Source organism: Lolium rigidum, chromosome 7, assembly GCF_022539505.1.
Source record: "Lolium rigidum isolate FL_2022 chromosome 7, APGP_CSIRO_Lrig_0.1, whole genome shotgun sequence".
In the NCBI taxonomy this organism is placed as follows: Eukaryota; Viridiplantae; Streptophyta; class Magnoliopsida; order Poales; family Poaceae; genus Lolium; species Lolium rigidum.
In genome coordinates this window covers 303,589,523-303,599,403 of record NC_061514.1, presented here as the reverse complement: position 1 = coordinate 303,599,403, position 9,881 = coordinate 303,589,523, and positions in this window count along the sequence as shown.

Sequence of the window (9,881 nt, the reverse complement as noted above, 5' to 3'; positions counted from 1 at the left end):
TAGACTACGGATCTAATGCGTAACAAGGTTAGCAAGATCGGATTCATTAGAATATTATGTTAGAATTGTTGAGTTTGGTTTTTTACTCATTAGCATGGTTAGAAAGGCCAGATTCATTACAATAATTTTAGGACTGTGTGTTTTGTGATCTGTTGTGTAAGCTAACTTGTCCTATATGTTATGTTGTATGCTAGGATAGTAGGATTAGATTGTTAAATCTATATGTTACATGTTGTGTAAATGATATTGTATATAGTTTGATCTATATGTTGATGTGTATAGCATTACTAGATCTATTATTGTGTATGGCTTGATCTATATGTTGGTGTGTATAGCTTGATCTATATTTTGCTATACAATTCTAGTTTTTCTATCTGTTTTACATAGTTAACTCGAGCTCTCATCTTATAATAGAAATTCCATTTTTGATGACACTGCATAAAAAATTGATTGGCCGATTAGGGCCAATAGATTCTCTTGTTTCCCTCCGAGTCAGTAAGATCCAAAATATTTTTTACTTATCCAGTTTAAGTCTAGCCCATCATGTGTTTGGATTTTAATACTCTAACTCTAAAGATTTGCATGTTCAATATTTAATAACTGAGATGAGATATAGGAGTTGCCCGTTACAAGAGGATCAATTACACTCCCTAATACAACTCCCTTGTCATAAGGATTGCGAACCACTGTATCTTTCTCGATCCGTTATTATTGTGATGTTTTTGTCCACTGCATTAAGACAATTTTTTAGTTAAAAGTGTCTTATGAAATGTTGCTAAAATATCACACATGTGACGACAAGACCAATCTATATTCCTAGGAAAGGTTGAGAATTTTCAACAGAACCTTTTGATGCATGGACACAACGATGTAACCAAGAACTATTTCTATAGAACTCTCGCTTTTATAGCTACCAATTGAATATATGGCGAAATACATGTATACATCTGCTATATGAAACGTACAATAATTAAGTACAAATGGTTTTTGCTAATGTATTTACACGCAAATGTTGAACTATGAACTATTAGGTACAGAGTAATGCTTGTTGCATGCGTAAAATATTTGCGATGCTTGCGGAAAGCATACAGATGGATGAAGCAAACGTGTCATCTGTGATAAATGGGGCTTTCTATTCTTTTATCATATACAATAGTGGCTTACGATCGGGAGTAAGAAAATATTTATGATGGCCCTTCACATCGCAAGCGACTATGAAAACAAGATCGTGTGTGGAAGTATACCCCATCATACACGGTTTAATTAACAGTGTGCGATGTAGACAAGCATTGTTCACCCTTGCATAGTGATAGTAAGCCCAGTGGTTTGGGTCGCAGTGGCGCACCCCAACGACCAGAGTTCGATTCCTGTTAGGAACGAATTTCGGGATTGTCACGCCAAGTCCCGCTTCTACTATATCAAAAAGGTGCAAGCAAAACCAGTGGCCGGGATGTCTTACACCTTCAGAAGTATTCTCCGCGGAGTCAAATTGTTGAAGAAGGGCTTAATTTGGAGAATTGGTGATGGTTCCAATGTGGAAATCTGGAAGGATCCGTGGCTTTCAAGGGATGGAGCTCTTAAACCAATTACTCCTAGAAGGCAATGCATTTACACAAAAGTTAGTGAGTTGATAAACCCAATCACAGGCCAATGGGACGTGAATTTGGTTACTGAAAATTTCTGGAAAATAGATGCAGACATAATCCTAGCTACACCTATCCGAGAGGAGTTTGAAGATCTTCTTGCATGGCACTACGATAGCAAGGGAATTTTCTCTGTGAAGTCAGCTTATAAATTATATGTCCAAGATAGAGATGGTCCGCAACAGTCATCCTCGGAGGATCCATCAAACACATTACAATGGGAGCAAATCTGGAAGCTACCATGTATGCCAAAAATACAACAATTTGTATGGAGGTTTGCCCACAATAGCCTTCCTTTGAAATTGAATATAAAGAGAAGAGGAATGGATTGTGACACGATATGTGTTTGCTGTCAGAGGCTGGATGAAGATGGTGCACACCTTTTCTTAAGATGCAAAGAAGTAAAAAAGATATGGAAGGATCTGTGTTTGGAGGAGGAACGGCAATCTTTATGTGCCTGTCCAAATGCAAAGGAAGTAGTGCACCAGATGTTAAACATGGGAGAAGAGAAAAGTGTGCTAATTGCTTGTCTGATGTGGAGATGGTGGACGAACAGAAATAAAGTCAATGCAAAGGAGAAAATATTGGGACAAGAAAACGTAGTGGCACAAACCAGATTTTGGACGGGAGAGTGCAAACAATACTGCAGTAAGGCAAGGCCTAACAGTGTTCTATCAGAGGTAGCAGAATGGAAGCCGCCGCCTGGTGAAAGTCTCAAAATCAACGTGGATGGTGCGTTTGCTGCATCATCAAGGACTGGTGGCTGGGGATTTGCCGTCAGGGATAGCACTGGTCAAATCAGGGATCTGGTGCTGGAGCACTCCAGTATGTTGCGAGCGCAATACAGGCTGAAGCACACGCTTGTGAGCAAGCTGCGCGTGCTGCTGCTGAATGGGGAATGGTTGATATAATCCTGGAGTCAGATGCTCTGAATCTTGTCCGTGCCATGCGAGGTATGGAGTTTGACAGAACACCAGAAGGAGTGATTTATAGGGACCTACGCATCTACATGCAGCTCCATTTCAACTCATATGAGTTTTCTTATGTGCCACGTTCGTGTAATACTTTAGCTCATTCTCTTGCTGAATATGGTGCGAGCCGGCAGGACATTAAAATGCTATGGCCGGACTCGCTGCCAAATGATGTACCTGTATCAGTGGCCAGCGTTTCTGCTGGTCCAGTTAAGTAATGGAATCATGTGTTCCATCTCAAAAAAAAAAAAAAAAAAAGGTGTCTAGTTCCTTCTAGACACGGTTTCATTTTTTTTTTTTTTTGATAGAAAGATTTACCATGTACTATCAGCTATTTTAACCGTGTTTTAGAATCTGCTTTGTAGTTACGCATATAAAAAGGACCAATAAAATGTAAAATAGTACCCCCTTATCTTGGGAGAGTAGGGAAAACAAAACAGCTAGATTAAGGAGCTATTTCTCATTTCCTCAAAAGGAAAAAACATGAGCTGTCTCGATCATGTACCCTACTGGGTGCGATGGGAATGTTGATGCCTGCATAAGGGACAATTGTTATGATTAATATAACAAAAAGGAAACTGCTGGGCGTCCCCCGGGGGATCTGATTCCCCAGCCCCCGGGTCCCCAGCCGTCGGATCAACCATTTTAATGGTTAGATTTGCATGTAGCAAAAAAACATCTCCCGGCAGCAAAAAATCACCCCCGGCAGCAAATGACTGAAGCAAAAAACGGTTCGTTCAGAAAAGAAAATAAAAAGGCTGTACTTGCCGGAGACCTCACCGGAGACCACGTAGCAAACATATTGCGCAGATGTAGAAAACCGCAAATAAATTGTAGCAAAAAAATATTCATATGTTACAAGTTGCCGAAGACATCAATGGAAAACCTCGTCTGCAACCGACAACAGCGCTGCCCCAAGGTTGCAGCAACTCCATCCGACCAAGACAGCGATGCACGGAACTGCTAGTAGCATAGCAACACCAGACGCCAAAGGTAGCAAAAGCCGCCCTCCACCGGTAACAGCACTTAACACCTAAGGTAGCAAACCCCGGACTCCACCCGTAGCAATGCCAGACACTCAAGGTAGCAGCACCGTGAACACCAACTCCTGAAGTCGTGAGCTGCCGTATGTAGCACCTCCGTTGGGAGCGACGAAGCTGGAGGTAATTCCATGGGGATGGAGATGAGCCGCGGAGCTGTTGGCCGGAGTGGGAGCAGACAGCGTGGCGCGCGGGTCGAGCAGAGGCGGGGACTTTGCACAGCGACGAGCTCCGGGACTAGCGGGGAGAGGCAGCCCGCGGGCTCCAGGACGAGGGGTGCGCCAGACGCCCGGTGGCCGGCCGGCTTGCGGTGGCGTGGCGGGCGACGCTGGTCGCGGCGGCCGGCGATGGGACGAGGCGTGCGGTGGCGAGGCGGGCGACTCTGGTCGCGGCGGCCGGCCATGGGTCGCGGCGCGCAGCGGCCAACCAGCGTCGTCGGTAGCGTGAGCAGCGGCGGCGCCATGGGTTCCCCGGCGGCAGCGGCCAGCCGGCCAGCCTCGCTGCGTAGAGTGGAGGAGAGATTCATGCTCGATGGGGTAGTTGGAGAGAGAGAGATGGATATCTGGAAGAACTATCGAAGGAGGAAGAACGCGTGGGGATAAGATGTACTGGTGGGACCTACGTTTTGGACCGGACACGCGTCACCCAACCAAGGCGGAGGCTGAGAACGCTCCATCCCCCGGGGGAATCAGATCATTTTCCTAACAAAAACGACATGAACATCACCGCTAGCCAGTCACAACAACAGTGCGTTTTTTTCCTTTTGTTCGAGAGTCCGCCTCAGCAGTGTGACTGTGAACATATCAGTTTTCTGTGATGTGCTCACTTTCGTGAATTTCTAGTACAATACTACTTCTGCTCATAAATATAAGATGTTTTAAATATTATAAAAAAATTAGATACACACTATAATGAGTAAATATATACAATAAAGTTAGACTAAATATGTACCAAAATAGATAAATCTACGAAAAGCTAAAACATCTTATATTATTGAATGAGGGGGTATATGTTATTTATAAAACGCAAATGCAAGAAAATAATTTTGATATACTACTTACAAAGCTTACATATTGTTGGATATACTTTTTTCGTTCTCTCGTATAGATACATCCAAAACTGCGATAATTAATATGTAGCCTAGGAGTACTACTCTCTCGTTCATGAAACATGTCTCAACTTTGTCTAAATTTAGTTGTACATAGTGTGTAGATATATCTATATTTAGACAAAGTTAAGATAATTTTCATGAGATGAGCGAGTACTGTATAGCTATGTTTTAATGAATAACTCCTATATTATTTTTGAAAGTCAACCCAACTAAAGTTTGACTAAGGTTTTACAAAAAGTAGTAACATGTAAAATACAAAATCAATATCATTAGCACATCAGAAAATATATTTTTATATGATATCTACGGAATATCATACTTTTTGATAACTTTTTCTAACGGTTTAGTCAGACTTTGCTTAGATTGATTTTACAAAACAATATAAGCCTTATTTATTGGAAGGGTGATCCCTAAAAAGTTCAAAGGAATCTTTTTTTTTGGAAATACACCTTGAAAAATGTATTAATCATATGGAAAAGCTAGAAGAGCTAGAACGCTCATACAACACTCTAACACGCTTAGTACATGCTGCCAAGGATGACAGCTCCAAAAATACAAGCCTACACACATGCCAAGGAACTAAGGAAATGACCCATTCAACTTGTTCACCACAGACATAGTACGAACTTAATTAGACTAGTGTAGATACGTGTAGGGAAGGTAACAAGTATATTTCATGAATGAAGCTTGGAAATTTATAAAGTATGTCTGAAGGCAATTTGTCTAATCAGTTCACTTGCAATTGACACGAACTTGGTAGCTAGTCATTTTTAAGTGTCACATCTGTCCTCGAAAACAGTAAGCGCCAACTATATTGGATTTGCACAATTGTAGATGTATAAATATAAAGTCGTTGAGTTCCTAGCACCTCCATTTGCTAGCGCTGTGAATAGTTTGTATTAAAACTACGGATTTGGTTAGGTTTTCTACTACCTCCATACAAATTTCAAGAAAAAAGTTTGGCTATAAATCTGGTCAACAAATTATAAGATAGGTGCCATAAAAATTATACCATTGGATTCATATTCAAAAGATGTTTTCAATAATATAATTTTTGTGATATATATCTTATATTTTATTGAATAAATTAGTAGTCAATTTTTTTCACGAAATAGGTAATTGTCTTCTAAACCGGTAGGGAGGGAGTACTTTGTTTTCTTTGGATTGGTCCGTATGAGCTGAATTCCCCCTATAGTTTAATCTGGTTTGGAGCGTAGTGTTAAGTGTATTGGACTGTAATGGTTGAACAAATTGGACTGAACTTGTTCAAAAAAAAAAAAAAAAAATTGGACTGAACCCGTTCCCAAGACTAGACTCAAACGGCTGATTGGTCAGCGCGCCGCCGCGGACGAAGCTCCCACCGTGACGCCGCCACGTTTCCTCCGTCCAGCTGCAGGATTCGAGGTCCCCTCCTTCACAAATCGCTATCTTCTCCTCATCGCTACAGGATTCAAGTTTTGAACAGTTCGAAACTGTTGGTTCAACCTGAAACTGAGAAATAGCTTGGATAAGGTTTGGGTGCAAAATCGTTATAGTTTGGTTGGATCCTAGCTAGTGTGAAGTTTTCAATTTGGTTTGGATTGATTGGCCCACACCTGTTTGTTCAGTTTGGATTGGTTTTGACCTGGATTTCAAACCATTCCCATCCGTAGCTGCAACCACAGGTAGCTTCCCCCAAAACTTTTTTACAAGTAACAGTTGTTATGAGCAATTTTTCGTGTAGCACATAGACTGTCGCTTTATACGAGCCTAACATGCTGACAGAGAAACTGAAAGGAATTTGATTGCACGTATGCACTGCCACTATAGTATTTCTGAACAGTTATAACGCGTGTATAACGAAGTCAACCACACCAACCCCTCAGACGTGATCCGTAGCTACAGCTTAACCACAATTAATAGCATGGGAGTTGTTGGAGCTGAAATCAAGCTTGGCCGACAAGGAAAGCCATGGGTGTTCAGTCATCTTTCAATGGACACATGATATCTAGCTTGCTTGGTCTTATGTCAATTCTCAAATCCTAATTTCATGTTCAGAAAATGTGTATGTTTGCAGTTTTGAGTAATGTTTACACTGTAATTAATCTAGCTAATTAACTGCTCCCTTTTTAGGCCTCCTATACATGTGGTGTGGTATATGTTAAAGCGCCCATTAACGAAAAATATGTTAGTAATCTTTTGACACTTCAAATCAGTGGGCACAGAGCCTAACTTAAGTAAGTACTTGTGGTTTTAGCCTGAATTTAAACTAAAACCGCAACAAGAATTATGTAACGGAGGGAGTATTAAACTGTATTGCGTAAGTTGCATCTACATGGCCCATAAAGAAATGGCAAATGGCCATGGATTGTAGATGTGTTCATGGAACACTAACACATACACACGATTTTCGCTGAATCCAGACACAATTTGTCATTTTGTAAACATCGACGATATACTGAACAGGTAAATTTGTTCATAACCACATATCCACGATGTAGGGCATGATAAATTAGCAAAGTGCAAATTAAATTGCGAGTTCTGATAATTGATAAATATGGCGCTGACCAAATACGTACATACATACATGTTTTTTTTTCTAGATTTTTTTTCACGACCATAAGAAAGTGACCAAATACTTCATAGGAAAGTGTTGCATATCCTTCTCATGTGGTTGTGAGGAAATATCCTTATAAACTTTTGAGGTGGTCCAAACTGGTGGGAGAGTCCACCACCAATTACGGTTATGACCGAGAGTTATTTTGGAAACGACACATGAGGAAAGAGGGATGTTAAGCCTTCCATCCAGCCGCCACTAGACAAAGTGACACAACTAGTAGGCTAATCTCCATTAAAAAGGATAAGAAGATCAAGAGAGAAGTGAATGGGAGAAAATTGAAGGAAAGGGCCGAAATCAAGCATCAGACTCTACCCACAAAGGTGTGAAGTCCAAATCCACTACCTTATCTCCTCCAAGGCATGTTCCATCATATTTGGTGAGATTACTCTAATCACTATTTCTTGTGCCTTAAATATTGTTGTTGGCATCCAAGATTTATGTGTATCTTGATGTACGAGATTTTTTAGTACTCCCTAGAAAAGAACCTGTTGTATCATCATTTGATAATAGTGAAAAAATATTTGAGTAGCGGCTTCGGCCGGTGATTTTTGCTCTCAAGTTGAGAGCATTTTCATGTAAAAAGAATTTGTGTCACCGTGTGTTGATTTGATAGTGCTACTATTGTTCTAGGAACCTGTGTAAGACATAGACATTGACATTGACATTGACTTCAGCAAAAAATGCGTACTAACTCGAGGATATTTATTTGTATATTTTCTCTCGATACAAATAATAATCCTCAAGTTAGTACGCATTGTTGCTGAAGTTATACAATCTATTCCACTTCCTAGTTATTTTTAGACCACGTTGAGAGCATGTTAGTCTTCAATTAAGGGTAATATGTGTGTCATTTTTTCAACAAAAAGGACCGTGTGAGTTTATCCAACAGAACTAATTTTACGGTGCGGCTCGGTCAGCTATGTATTTATCGTCCTAAATCCAGATAAATCCTTACGGACCGCACGTCAATAAAATCAAATATATTACCCTTTTATTTATCCTTACGTCTGGAAGAGACGAATATTGCAATTACTTGCACAATTATAGCCACGCAGAACGTGAGTGTCACGATGACATCGGCACGGCATCAGCCACTAGATCGTAATGGCACATGATCGATTTTGGCACAGATCACTAAACACTTTACCTAGAAAATTGGAGGTGTATTCTAAATATATATATTTATTCATATATGAGCACTCTATTTATTCTAAATTGATATAAATGTATGTTTGATACTACTCCAGTTTAGGGACTACCACCATGATTTTAAGGGTAAATTGGTAGTCTACACTGTCAACTGCTATATTGCAATAAGGGCCTCTTTGATTTCAGAAAATCAAATTTTGCTAATTCTTAGTGACCAAGAATTAGCTTAATTCACGGTCGAACACTAGCCCATAAAACTGCACCATGATTCCGGCTAATGAGTTGCAAACATGTGTTGCAGCTGAGATTTTTTGTATTCGCATACGGGATTGCAAGTGAGAAAAAATCGCCCGCAACGCTGGATTGTTTCGTGGTTTGTGCTAGTCATGAGTTGAAACATTGGTTGCAAATGGAACAGTAGCACATACACACAATTTTCCCTGAACGCAGATACAATTTATCATTTGTAAACATCAACCATACACTGAACAAGGTAAATTTGATCATGATCCACATGTCCATGACGTCAGGCATGATAAATTAGAGAAGTGCAAAATAAAGAGTGAGTTAGGATAAATCAGCCGCTAACCAAATACATACATACATGTTCTTTTTCTAAAATTTCTTTCACGAAAGTAAGGAAGTGACCAAAAACTCTGTAGGAAAAGTGTTGCATATCCTCATGTGGGTTGTAAGGAGATGGCTTTACGAAACATTTGAACCAGTCCAGACTGGTGCGAGAGTATGGACCAAGATTCTAGCCCAATACGGTATGATCAAGAGTTATTCTGGAAACTGCATATGAGGGAATGGGGATGTTAAGTCTCCCATCTAGCCACCACTAGATAGAGTGAAGCAAGTCGGAGGTTAGCCTCCACTAAAAAAGGGGAACAAGATCAAGAGAGAAGCGAACGAGAGAAAAGTGAAGGAAAAGGATGAAATCAAGCATCAGACGCTATACCCACAAAGTCGTGAAGTCCAAATTCACTACTTATATCCTTCAAGATGTGTTTCACCATATTTGATGAGGTTGTTCTAATCCCTAGTTCGTCTGCCTTAAACTTTGTTGTTGGCATCCATGATTTATGTGTACCTTGATGTACGAGATTTGTTCACAAAAATACATACTCCCTCCGATCCATATTATTTGATGCTAAAATAAATGTATCTAGTACAAGATCCTTTACTACTCTCTAGAAATAATTTCTTGTATCCTCATTTGATAATAGTGAAAATATATTTGGGTGGCTGCGGCCTGTGATTTTTTGCTCTTAAGTTGTGAGGTTTTGACATAAAAAGGACTGATGTCACCGTGTGTTGAGGTTACATGTTCGTCAAAGTCAAGACATTGCCACCTTGATTATGTTG